General features: G+C 35.8%; 1 protein-coding gene across 1 annotated transcript in view; it reads right to left on the minus strand.

Annotated features, from left to right (window-relative positions):
* The window catches only part of LOC106478434 (rho guanine nucleotide exchange factor 7-like), an 85,703-nt gene extending 82,448 nt beyond the window's left edge, over positions 1–3,255 (minus strand). Inside the window, exon 1 of the mRNA XM_022382030.1 lies at positions 3,139–3,255. The gene's annotated coding sequence lies outside the window, so the exon portion shown is untranslated. The remainder of the gene's footprint in view (positions 1–3,138) is intronic.
* Positions 3,256–13,437: the final 10,182 nt, after the last annotated feature.

The following is a 13,437-nucleotide window of genomic DNA, read 5'->3' on the forward strand; positions in this document are numbered from 1 at the left end:
TTTTACTTGTAGCTACCCTTTTCTTTCTATTAGGGATATGTTTACATGTAATATTTAAAAATTTTCTACATCTGATCAGTGTCCCCAGATAACTCAGCTGCCCAATTCACAACAGAATACTCTTGTCTTATCCCTTCAAAATTTACTTTTTTGAAATTTGTAACCAAAATATCATTATTCCTTATCTCCATATGCAACAAAACACTGAACCTAATAGAGCAATAATCACTTGCACCTAGATGTTCCCCAATTTCTACCCTCTCAATCATTTCTGTATTTGAAGTTAACAATAAGTTTAAAATAGCATTGTTTCTAGTTGGTTCCTAGACTAACTGGTGAAGAAAGCCATCCTGAACAGTTTCCAAAAACCTTTCTCCCTCATGGTTTGATTCTAGAATTTCCCAATCTATGTGAGTGAAATTAAAATCACCCATAATTATGACTTCACTAACAGCTGAAATGTAAAGTTTCTCACTAATTTCATCAGTATCATTTGGTGGTCTGTGACAAATTCCCACTAAAAGCCCTTTCCCTTTTATACACTAATAGAAACCCAAATGGATCCAATCTCTTTGCTATTATCTTTGATATCCTCAACTTCAACAAGATGTAACTCACATTTTACACTCCTCCTCCCATCTATAATACCCTATCCCTATTAAATAGCCTGTAACTCTGTATTTAAAAATGAATTCTGTCATAAAAATCATCTGTTTAACCATGTTTCAATTATTCCCATTATATCAAAATCCTCCATTCCTACCAGAGCTCTAAATTAATCAGTTTTATTTCTTATACTTCTAGCATTACATTAGTAAAAATTAAGCCTATCCTTTTCTCTGCCTCTTATTCTTTTTGCATTCAGTTTTTCCTGGCCCTCACCACAGTCTAGTCCTAGTTTAAAACTTCCCTTACAGCTGAGTTAATAGCATTAGCAAACAAGCCAGCCTCTACTCTATTTAAATGTAAACTATCCATGGCAAAAACTCCCTTCTCCCACTGAACTGATCCCACAAGTCGACCCAGCCAATCTACTCATCCTTACATACTAACCTAAGCCTAACATTTAGCCCTAATGACCTACTTATAAATTAATCCGCACAGTTAATTCTAGGCAGTATCCCTGACAAAATTAAGTTATGGCCATATTATTTAAGTGCCTTTATCAACTCCTTATACTTATTAATTAGCTCCTCTGACCTACCTTTCCCTACACCATTAACCCCTACATACACTACAAAAACTTCATCTCTGCTTTGTTATATCTCTTGCTCTATCAGTTATATCCTCCACCTGTGGCCCTGGGTAGCATAATCTGATTCTTTTCTCCCTATTTACCCCACAGACTTTTCTATCCACATGCCTTATCAAGGAATCACCTATAACTATAACCTGGGATGTTACTAATAAAAATAGTGTTGCAATAATTATGGGAGAGTAAATTTGTGAGCGCACACAGCTTTGAGATTATATGGAGTCAAACAGTGAGAGAGAGAGAAATATCTTGAAGCGATTCAGGATGGTTTTCTATGACAACTGGTCAGAGAGCCAGCCAGAAGGAATGCCTTTTTAGATTTATTGTAAACCACAAATAAGGACATGGCTGCAAAATTTCATGTGGGGATAATTTGGGAAAAGTGATTGATGGCAGTTGCTACTATTTCTTAGAAATTGCACCCGTTTCAGCTTATAAGAAGGTGAATAACCTGCTAGAGGGCATTTTTTGTGTAATTCATTTGATAAGTTCCCTGGATATCCAATATTTTGCCATAAAAATCCAGTATAAATGCAATTCAAGTTATTGAAACTTGTATGTGCATTTAGGTAAACAATAAAACTTTTTTTTTCACATGAAAAAAGAGTGCATAAGCAGCATGACCCTTGAAAAGGGGTGCATTATATTTGGAAAGGGGTTGCTAGACCCTTGTCAGATCAGTGCCCAGTTGCCAGTCATGACAATCCATTAATGTTTACAAATGGATCCTAAGCCAAAAAAGGTCGAGAACCACTGATCTAAATAATTCAGATAATTTCCAATATTTCACTTAGAATGCTCAGAATTAAAAATATTGCTTCCGTCCTCTTTTTGTAACAACAGAAGGTGACATTTAAAATTGGATGGTTTGCCTAAAGATATGGCATATTACTTTGATTTTGTGCTTGTGTTTAAGAAGGAATGGCAACCTCATTGGACTGAATGACATTCCATTACCTTGCTTTTTTCTGATGTTTTAGTTAACAGCACCTGTCTAAACAAAATATATTGAAAAATTTCCACAAAATCTCCAACATATTATTTAACATGACACACTAGTTAAATTTAAGCAATACTTGTATCCTAAAACATTGCAGACATAGTTACATCATACATGTATTTAGCTTTTGTTATGTTGCAGTATCATCTTCAGTTTGTCCTGATGCTTGGCTCACATTTCTCAAGATGTCACTACCAGGAGTTTTCCTAGATTTTATGAGTCCCCATGAATACAATAAAACTTTTACCTATTCATTCCCACACAACATAATTTTTATCCTTGCCATAACTTCATAAGGCAATAAATATTTAATTGAGATTTGCAACAAACTTCTGTCTTTTCATGGACTGGATTCATATATATTTCAAATTCAAGTTAAACTATCAAATAATGACTAAGTCAACCAATTAATAAAACTCAACGCAGTAACACTAACAAAATCTTTATAAATGCATTTAATTTTATTCATTAATGTGAAAATTGGCTGAAATATTACAAAACATTACTTCGAAACTTTAAACACCGACTCATTCAACTGTGTAAAAATTAAAAACAGTTCTGATACCAACACATTCTGCGTTAGTTGTAATAATACTATAAAACTAAAAGTGGCATCTATTTATCTTTTTTTTAATACTTGTTCGTTTTGGTTACTTTTATAAATTATTCATATATAATTATCGTAAACGGATTTTTTATTTAACTTTTAGTTTTATTAGTTTTTTTAAGTTTCAAACTGTTTCCTACTATAGTATAAATGTAATACTAATAATAAGCCTAAAAAAAGACCCAATTTCAAAACTTCAATCGTGCTATGCTAAATTTAACTACATAAGGAATTCCATATTTTAATTGTGAATTTCAACCATGAACGTAGGCCTACCTTATTTTTCAGTTTCAGTGACTTGGGACAATTTTTCTCGTTCGGTCTAAACCCAACCTAATGGGTGCGACTTAGTTAGTTTCTCATTCCCGGCCCTAAACGCCCTCTGTCAATAAAAATTCCAAAAAGGAAAACGTGAAATACTTTTTGAATCATGTAGCTTTACACGCAGATGTGTATATGTGTATATTTTTTTTTGACAAAAAAAGTCCACCTAAGCGTAAAAGTAATACAATATGAAGACAAAAGACCTAAATAACTTTTATGTGCATTTGCAAGATAGCATTATCGCAACTTCAGAGCTGCTTATGAGCCTTTAACCACTGAAATACCGACCCCGTATAACCCCATCAACTTTTTAAATAACACATTTATCTAAAGCGTTTACACAACATATTGTTTGTAAGTCTGTGGTCTTTTCAGATAGCACTGATTTCCACTAATAGTGGCAAGATCTGTCAGCTGAATAACGAAACCTTCTTTAATTCTGTATTCTCTGACTAATTGAGTTGGAGAGAAATAAAAAGAAACTAAACACAACTGTATATCATAATAAACAATCTTTATTCAAACAAACACAGTGAAAATGTACTTTACTTTCAAAAATGGGTAATTAACTTTACTAGAGAGTTAGCCCCCAGTGGCACAGCGATATGTCTGCAGTCTCACAACGCTAGATTCCGGGTTTTGATACCTGTGGTGGGCAGAGCACAGATAGCTCATTGTGTAGCTTTGTGGTTAATTACAAACCATTCTAGCGGTGTGAGTCCGCAGACATACCGCTCTGCCACTGGGGAGGGGGGGGGGGCATATAGAAGTGACAGAACACGATTTGAAAATGTTACTATGGTTAGTAATTATTACGTAACCAATACATAAAAAACACATATTTCAGAAATAGTAGTTGTAAATTGTAATTAAAATCTACATTTGAAAATGTTACAATAAAAAATTAATTTGCTCTCACCTTGAACTTTTGGATTACAAATGGACTCTATTTCCTCTTCTCCAAAGCCTGGATTTACCTCTGCTGGCCACTCATTGAATTCTAAGGTACGTAGCTCAGAAATTATGTTTGGAATGGAATTAGAAGTCTCTAGCTGTGACCCAGTTGGTTCATGAGACATAGTTGGTATGAATAACCGTTGTTTCATATTGTTTATGATACTGATTGATTGAAAAAAATCATATTGTTCTCTGTCAATGTTATTAATGAAACTTGATTTCCTTAATGGCATTCGGTGCTTCTAATCTAAGGCCTTTTTACCCTTAAGTTCCTTCATTGCTTCTAAAAACAGTATGTTGCGACAAATTAACTTGTCTGCATAAACTATAGTAATATTCCTTTTCTGTATAGCTTCTAAACTGCTTAACAAGAAGGCTAAGTTAGAAATATTAGTTAAACCAAAATGGGTCGTATTTATATTACTGGAAAGTAAGCATTTATTGGTTACTGTATAAGTGTGGTTAAGTAGGAAACAGGATTTTCATAAGCTCTTATACACTTTTACACCTATAGCGCAAAATCCCGGGAGGTACCTAACATTCAAATACCTAACAAGTTTATTGGATCAGACTTTGTATACAGCCAAATTGTAAATATTTTCTCTCACATTTATATAGTACATAAGACAATGCTTATTGCAATTACTGTACTACAAACAAGCCAATAAAATCTACCCAACTGCCGGTAAAAGTCTAATGCCTAGAGTGGCGATTCATTGCTTTGTTTTCGGAAAGTTTCTACTTCAGCTGCTAACAGTAAAATAAACATAAGAAGTGTGAAAATATTGGAAATAGAAATTCTCAGGAGATTTACTTTGGAATTTCGCGGTCCATACGCAAAAAGCCCGACAGTAATAATCATTTTGTTTCGTCGAGTTTCTAAGTCAGTTGCTAACAATATAGTAACTACAAAAAAAAATAAATGTGAAAAGGTCAGAAGTATAAGCTCTGGCCATAAGTGATGTTTTTTAGATGGTTGCCTCTATATATGTATATCTCAGCCGATATACTGTCTAGCCCAGAGACTTTTCCTTGTGATGTTTGATGTATCCCTGTAGTCACTTTTTCCTGTGTTAGTTGGTGCTGTCAAATCCTTTTTGATCTCATGCTCAAGCAAGTTATTCAGGGCTTCTTTGGACATTGCACATGATTGATTTAGAACTTTACTGAAGTGTTCAGCCCAGCGTTTAAGAATATCATGCTTGTTTGTGAACAGTACTTTGTTGTTTGCTGTACGTACTAGAAGTGCCATTTCCTTTTGGGCCATATATTTACAATGTAACCATTCTAAGAGTCTCTTATACTTGTGTGATTCAGCAGCCCATTGAAGTTCTGCTTTCATTTCCCACCATTGTGTTTCCGTTTTCTGTAGTCAGGACTGTACAAGTTGTTTGAGACTATTGTAATAAACTACAAGAAAAAAGAAAGAAAGATGTAGGGATATACGTATTCATGAATAGAAACCCTTTAACAAGGATTATTTAGTACATTTTATAAGATAAGATTATATACATTATTTCACAATCCACACGTTAAGAAATATGAGGTGTGTGCTCTCGCCTTATCTTGCATTAATCCCATCCAGAGACGTTCCACAGAATCTGTGAATATTATATTAGCGACAATGATTTTCTTAATGACCTCCATGGCTCTTGGCAGGGCTTTCCAATTCTGGGCCAAATCTACTCTTAATTCACTGGAACTCTTCCTCTAATCTTGATGAAGGCTTTGGACATCTCCATAGCTGAACAACTTTAGGGATACATAAGGTCCACTCTATGTATGGTCCACTTAGTTGCTTGTTTCTGACAATTCCTCTCGTATACAAGGATTCAGTCTAATGATGTCTTATTGATTGATCACTGTAAATGGTATGGTAGGAAACTCTATCCTTGGTTGTTTTGTGGATTATAGGACTTCTTAGGTGGTAGTTCCTTGTGGCAACCAACAATAAGACACTTCTGGTTTACCCCTAAAACCCTTGCCACAATTGGAATGGTTGTTGCTAGTTTGATTTTCTGGTTTCAACTTGGGGAGACTTCCTCTGCATTCAGTTGAACCTCGGAAAGACCATAGCTCCAGGAAGGTCTTTTTAGGTTTTGGTATGTGGTGATCCCGAATAGAGATATGTACACACTTAGTGTCTGTTTCGTTTTACCATGGCACATTCTCCAATGAGGAAACTTACACTGGTTATTTTGCTGCCTCCTTCTCTTTTATGGGAGTTGCCTGTGGATTGGTGACCTGAAGTTGATCCACTTGTAGGTTAGGCTCAACTGAAATACCAGGCATCAATCATATTGGACCTGCAATGAAATATTTCACAGTTGGTGGAATGAGGTAGTCAGATTGAGGAGCAGTCATTGGGAGCTGCTCAGTCCCTGGAGACTTGAGGGCTAGCCCATTGATGGATATGACAAGATCCATAGCATCTGATGCATCGCCTAGTAATTCATTTTAATTCATTGGTTTCACCAATCCGAGAGATATTTTGGCTCCAGGTGTCTTGGGGATGGTTCTAAGGTCCATATCCTCAGTGTTTCCCAGCAAGAAGTCTTCAGTGTAATGGCATCCATACTGTTTTTCCATCTTGCAGTGTTTCAGGTTACCTTTAAGATACGGGCACACAAATAAAGTACAACTGGTTAGTTGATAAATAATTAATAAGAAAGGTCAAGGATTTGATCTTAAATAGCAAAAGTCTGGATTGGAAATATACACTGAGACAAAAACCTAATTGGTCAGAAGTTCAGCTAGGTGTGTAAGTTGTAAAATGCTGTAAATGTCCAGTTACAAATATGTCCTGTTCTAAGACTACATTCCAGACACTGCCACCTTGATTAAGCAACATTTTTATAGGCTTTGCTTGTTTTCATGCCATGTATGATCTGTATATCATGTATACATCTAAACAGCTCAGATCATCAGGCTTCATTAGTTGTTCTACCCACTGCTAATGTTCATGCGGCAACAACTAACATAATTTATCCTCCAACTTAGTTTGACAAAAAGAGGGCTTGATCATTACTTTAAAATGCCTCCACAGTTGAAAGGGCGAGCATTTTCGATTCAAGTCGAGAACTCTAACCACTAGGTCATGCCAAGTGTTCTGTGTTCCAGTAGGAAAAAAACAGGAGGTCGAGAAACTGGTTTCTATACACATGAACTGACGTCGTAGGTTAGCAGACACTAACCTTTAATTTCTGACAATGAACATTAGTTAATACTCTGTACTAAATACAACTTTATTACTGTCTAAGTACAATTGCAAAGTTTACTTGTTCAGGTGATACATTCCACCCCCAGCAGCACACTCACAGTCTGCATTTTCATACATATTTGACTGTACCTTGTATTGAAACAATGTTAAGAAAATATTCGCTGAACTGTTTGTTTATAAAACACTTCAACCTGCATGACTAAAACTATTTTATCACAACCAAATAAAACAATGGGTGAATCAAGTTCACATTTGATATGATAACCAAAGTACTTTCCGTGAATTTCATCTACTATTGATAATTTCATTTATTTATAAATGTTTGGACTTGGTCCAACCAAAATATTTTGCACTACTCTTAAAGAAAGACAAAAGGTAAACCTGTGTTTCTCTGAGACATAGTATGAGTTATCAAATTACTCTTGTACTTCAATGAGAATTCATTAACTGTTGAATATTTCAATGTGAAAAGTTAACCACTCTCTTACTGGCATTAATGAAACTAAGTGCACTGTATATTTCAATAATGCCTATTACGTCAGTACCCATAATTAAGTCTTCATGTTCAGATGAAATCCTTTATTTCCATTTACATGCTGCTTAACACTTGTTTCTTTGTACAATTGTTCCATTTATGTTTTACAACCCTTTGAATGATTTTATGTAATGTTCATACACCTGTATGAAACTAAGCATATATTTACTTATGCAAATATATTTCTGCACACATATATAACCATTGTACATTCTCATGTACACCATTAGTTTATAAAAATACATATCTGGTTCATAAACAAATTACTTCAGTAGCTATCTTAGATTACCTTCTACAAGTTATGTTTCAATAAATGTAGTTTGGAATGTGCTGCCTTTTTTTTCAGCCATCAAACTCGTTGGTTTTTCTTCTCAGGCTCTTTAGCTGAATAATTGCCAGATTTCAACTAAACCAAGACATTTCAGCTAGAAATCTCATTGGCTAAAATTAACATTCATGCTTTACTTCAGTATATATATAAATACATATATATCAATATTTATTAAGAAGAAATATAACTTCTTAATGCAAGTAGAGAAGTTATATACACAATTAAATGTATCAAAGAGAATCTAGCTAGGATCATGCAGTAATCTCCATAGACCATCCACGACTAATCTAAATCACTCAGTAGCTTGGAAACCAAAGTTGCAATTCCCTTTCAATCACTGATTTCTTAAATATGTCAACAGTCTGGCATATGATAATTAATCAACCATCACCTAATTTCCTAGGGATATCTGTTATTGTTAAACCCTGTTCAATAGCTTGCAAAGCATGGGCTGCTAAACCATTTTGGTCCCACCAATCTCACGATCAACACACGTTTCAAGCTTGTGATGAAGAAGCAGTATCATTTGAAATTCAGGGGATATTTCTTAATAAACTTACACTCAATAGCTCAAAAAGCAAGATTCACAATGTCGTTTTAGCTGAGTTCGAATGTCTATTAATTATTTTTGATTTGTATAAACAATTGTTGATGCACAATGTATTACATCTACTCCCTCTGGCTGTCCTAACTTATGATAATCGAGTGGCAGTCATAAAATGCAATCTATATACTTTATCAGATGATAACACCCAATACTACAAAAACAAGGAATAATATTTTCTTTCAGCCAGTGATCCTACAATTAGTGATGTCTTTAGTTTTATATGATCAGATTTCATCCCAGCCATATTGATTATGATTAAAACCACCACAGTTCGATCTAAAAACAGAGAAATAATTACCCTCTTAATCTTATGTTTCCTCACCTGACTCTTCATGAACACCCACATACACAATGTGGTTCTTTCCTACTTTATCTCTAGGACCAGGAGGGATAAAATAGTGCTTTTGTCCTTCCTGATTCATTTGTTTCTTTCCCTGATTTTTTTATTAAGCCAGTGCACGAGAAGTTCCTAGGTAAAGTAAAAATGCAACTGATCGATGTTTATTACACACTTTCGTGCATATCTCGACTTCTGTAACTCATTGACCGCAAAAAGGTCTTGTGACATTTTCTGACAAAATCAAGCTGCTTCCATGCCACTGATACAAACCAAAATAATCACAGTCTTTATGCTGGTGTATATGTTCAATCAATGTTTTATCATAGTATCTCTTCAGCTTTATGGTGGCCTTTCCTATCTATTGTCATGCAAACTCTTGTGCATCAACTAATAAAGACATTAACTACTCCAAATATGTTTGTGAACATTGTGGAAAATCTTCTCTGTAACTCTGTATGCCAACATAATATTTGGCAAGTGATCATCCCAGTTATTTGGAATAGGATGAACAAACTTGGTATATGTATTCTTGACAGCCTGTATTACCCACTCTGATAAAACATGAGGCTGTGGATGGAGGTGATGTGAACATCTTCAACACAACCAAACCTTTTTACAACTCAAAGAATAGTTGTTATTAAAGGTAGTTCCATAATCCATGGGAATTTCTTTGGTTGCTCTAAACTGTGCTATCCATTCCTTCCCTAATGCACCATCTATACGCTGTGGTGATGGTTTGGTCAATGGATATGTTTAGGTCCACTTTGTGAAATATTTGATATTCGTGATAACCTTGTTTCATCTACAGGAGTGGAACAGTGATATTTGGGGCTATCTTTGTAAAAGATAGCCAACAGCTATTTGATCTTAACTTGTTTTGGTCGACTTTTTAAAGCGTTGTACTCTACAGTCTTTGTGTTATGCAAAGTCTAGAGAATCATTTACTTTAGTGCTTTATTGACCACTAGCTTCAGTTCATGCTAAGAATCGTGGTTCAGTGGCTGATAGAAGTCATATAGCATGGTTTCCTGTGCTTGTAATTTATCGTACAAGGCACATTTTATGTGCATCTATGCTAAATTCTTCAATTTGAGCTGGTTTGCTTCACCTTGTTGCATGGGAAGGAGCGACATGCTAGATCTCGATCCTTCAGCTACTGTTCTCAGAGCTTCTAAAGTGTTAATTTTGGCATTAATCCACTTATGTATTCACTTACTCTAAGGTTTGACGTCATCACAGCAGAAATGGCTTCAACTCTCATATGGCATCTTGGGTCATGACATTAAATTAATAGACAGGCTCTTACCAAACAATTCGTTAGCATTTTCGTTTGTGGGCCTAGATGATGCTGCATGGCTAAATCATACTCCAGAAATATTGTTATTCAGTGTGCAATTATCTCTTTGGATTTTTGAAGTTTATAATCCATTTTAATGATGTATGATCCACTCTAGTAGTGAACTTTCTATCATACAAGTATTGTTGTTAGTGTTTCGCGAAGACTGCAACTGCCAGCAGTTTTCTTCATTGTACAATATGAGAATTCAGGAGCTGTAAGCATGTGACAAGCATAACGATTACACATTATACTCCGTCCTTGACGTTTGATGATATTGCTCCATTTCCACTGTCGCTGAAATTGGCATCTGACAAGAATACAGTATTATCATGGAACTTCCACTAAAGCATGCTTCAAGGACGGGAATGCTTGATCACACTCCTCAATACATATAAAGCTTGTACTTTAGTGAAAGCAGACAATAATGTGGCCATTTTGAAGAAGTTGGCCACAAATCACTGGTTTGATGATGTAAAAACAAGGAAATTGCAGACTTCTCACTTGGTCATCAGCTTAAACCAGTCTCTCTTCACTGCTATCTCATCAGAATCTGTGGAGACTCTGTTCCTGTAAACAACTTGTCCAAGAAATACCATTTTTGTTTACTTCTGCACACATTTTCCTGATTTCAGTTTCAAACCTGTTTTTTATCCGTTGGAATACCATTTTCAGGTTCTCAGCCACAGAATCAAACATGTAACCAAATACTAAAATGTCATATACATAGACAAATTATGTTTCATATTGTATCCACTTCAGTGTAAAGCTCCATTAGCCTCTCAAAAGTGATGGACATGTTACACAGGCCAAATTACACAAGCCATTGTTTATGAAGTCCAGTCTTAGATCTGTTCTTGTCATCCAGTTCAACTTGTTAGTAACTGGTTTCTAGATTTCAAGTGCTGAACCAACAGGAACTTTCTGACACATTCAGACATTTATCTGCTGACAGCAAGGAAAAGGCACGGACATGAGTTACGCATCCATCTATCTAAGACCAATACACAGACCAGGCCTACCTTCCTTCTTTCTGACAATCACCACTGAAGATGGCCAACGCACTCTCTGAAGATTTATGATCCCATCTTTTAACATCCACTGCATCTCAGAACTGACAACACTCATTGTGTTCCAGATGCCTGCATGACAGTTGTTTAATCAGTTGTGTACCACCTGTATCTATCTGAGTTGCTGTTGCTACATTGGCTCCAGATTGTTTTTACAATCTTCAATTAACAATCTCAGATTTTTGGGCTATATACTTATTCTCAGTTGTGGTGAAATTATCACCAGTCTTAGTTATTTCACTTCGATTATCATTCTGGTGACAATTCCAGTGTGAAGCTGGATAATCAATTGCCCATAATTACATAAATAGTTCCTGGGACTTCATTTCTCCTCAGACAGATAACTGCCTAAGTTAGTGCTACCTTTTGGACAGGAAGCATTTTATTTCATGTGTGGGTTCTATAACTGCATTTGATGGTACTGACACAATATACTTAGTCCACAGTAAACCATTGAACACCATTAAGAAGGGGTACTGTGAATTCCACTCCCACATGCACTCATGCAGTCCACTGTTTCCTGGATACAATATGATTGACATTCTATAACTCCCCTATAGATAATAAGTTCACTGGTTGTGCTAGCAAAACTGACTGATAAGCTCCTTAAATGTCAATCCCAAGAATATCAATGATATAACAGAGGTCGATTGTAGTTACCTTGATTTTGTGAATGCTATCTAGCCATAGTAGGACATTTTAAATTTTCATTCACTTCTAGTTTATCATCATTTAGAAGAACAAAGTCAATACCCACTTTCCAGGGTGATGGTTTTACTTGAAGGGCTTGATATACTGCAAAAGTTATCAGCATTCTAGCTGATATGTTTCTACCATGAACTCGATATATTGCTCTTGTACATTTACAGGTACATGTCAACTCCATCCAGCCATGAGGGAGCTGGACTAACTACCAATCTTTTAGTACAATGTGACTGCTATGTTCTCCTAAGTCAATGGCCAAACAGATCTTGGGCTCCACTATTTCTATGAACTGTAGTGGTAACATTTATCACTTTCTATTAACATTCCTGGATTTGCTGAGCCATCAGTGGAAACTGATAACCTCATCTATATTGGTATATGGAAAGGTTTGGAAAGTTCACTTTATGATGAATTCAACATTCCCCATGCAAAACAGATGCTTTATTCCTCTCTTCCAGGATTCCAACCAGGTAAAGTTATCATCTATTAGCTGTGTCATATAAACCCTGGCAATACACTGGATACCAGTGTGGTTATACTGCAGCCCCAGATGTATGACTGGTTGGTTAACCCTTGGTATGGCTCGTACTCAGCATGATGAAGGCACAAGGGTAGGATGGCCTGTATGAGATACAGCTTCTGCAGCTGGTGATGTAGGTGGCTTCTGTTCCCGTGAATGGTTCAAAGCTAGTACGTTTTATCTTGGTATAACAGAAACTTCATCCGTATAGGTTAGAATATCTCTCACCAATATGGTGTCTCATCACTTCTCTTTGATGAACTTATTCACAAACAACCACAAACCAACAGTAGTACAAAGCCTAAAAAACTGTAAACTTCTCGTTTGTTAGAAGGTAGGAACCAGTCCTTGACTTCTGAAATTTTTGAAGGATCAATTGAAACTCCTATCTCTACCAACTATGTGACTGAAACTTTACTTCAGCTTGCAGATCTGCTCAATTGGGTTGAGATCGGAGCTCTGTTGGGGCCATTGCATCATTTGAATGACCCCAGCAGCTTCTTTCTTAGCTAAGTAATTTCTTCATAAGTTGGATGAGTGTTTGAAGTCATCTTCTTGGTGGTAGAATCCTTTACCAATAATACGCAAACCACTGGGTATACCATGACGGATCAATATCAGATGGTTCTT

Source organism: Limulus polyphemus, unplaced genomic scaffold (assembly GCF_000517525.1).
Source record: "Limulus polyphemus unplaced genomic scaffold, Limulus_polyphemus-2.1.2 Scaffold211, whole genome shotgun sequence".
Lineage (NCBI taxonomy): Eukaryota > Metazoa > Arthropoda > Merostomata > Xiphosura > Limulidae > Limulus > Limulus polyphemus.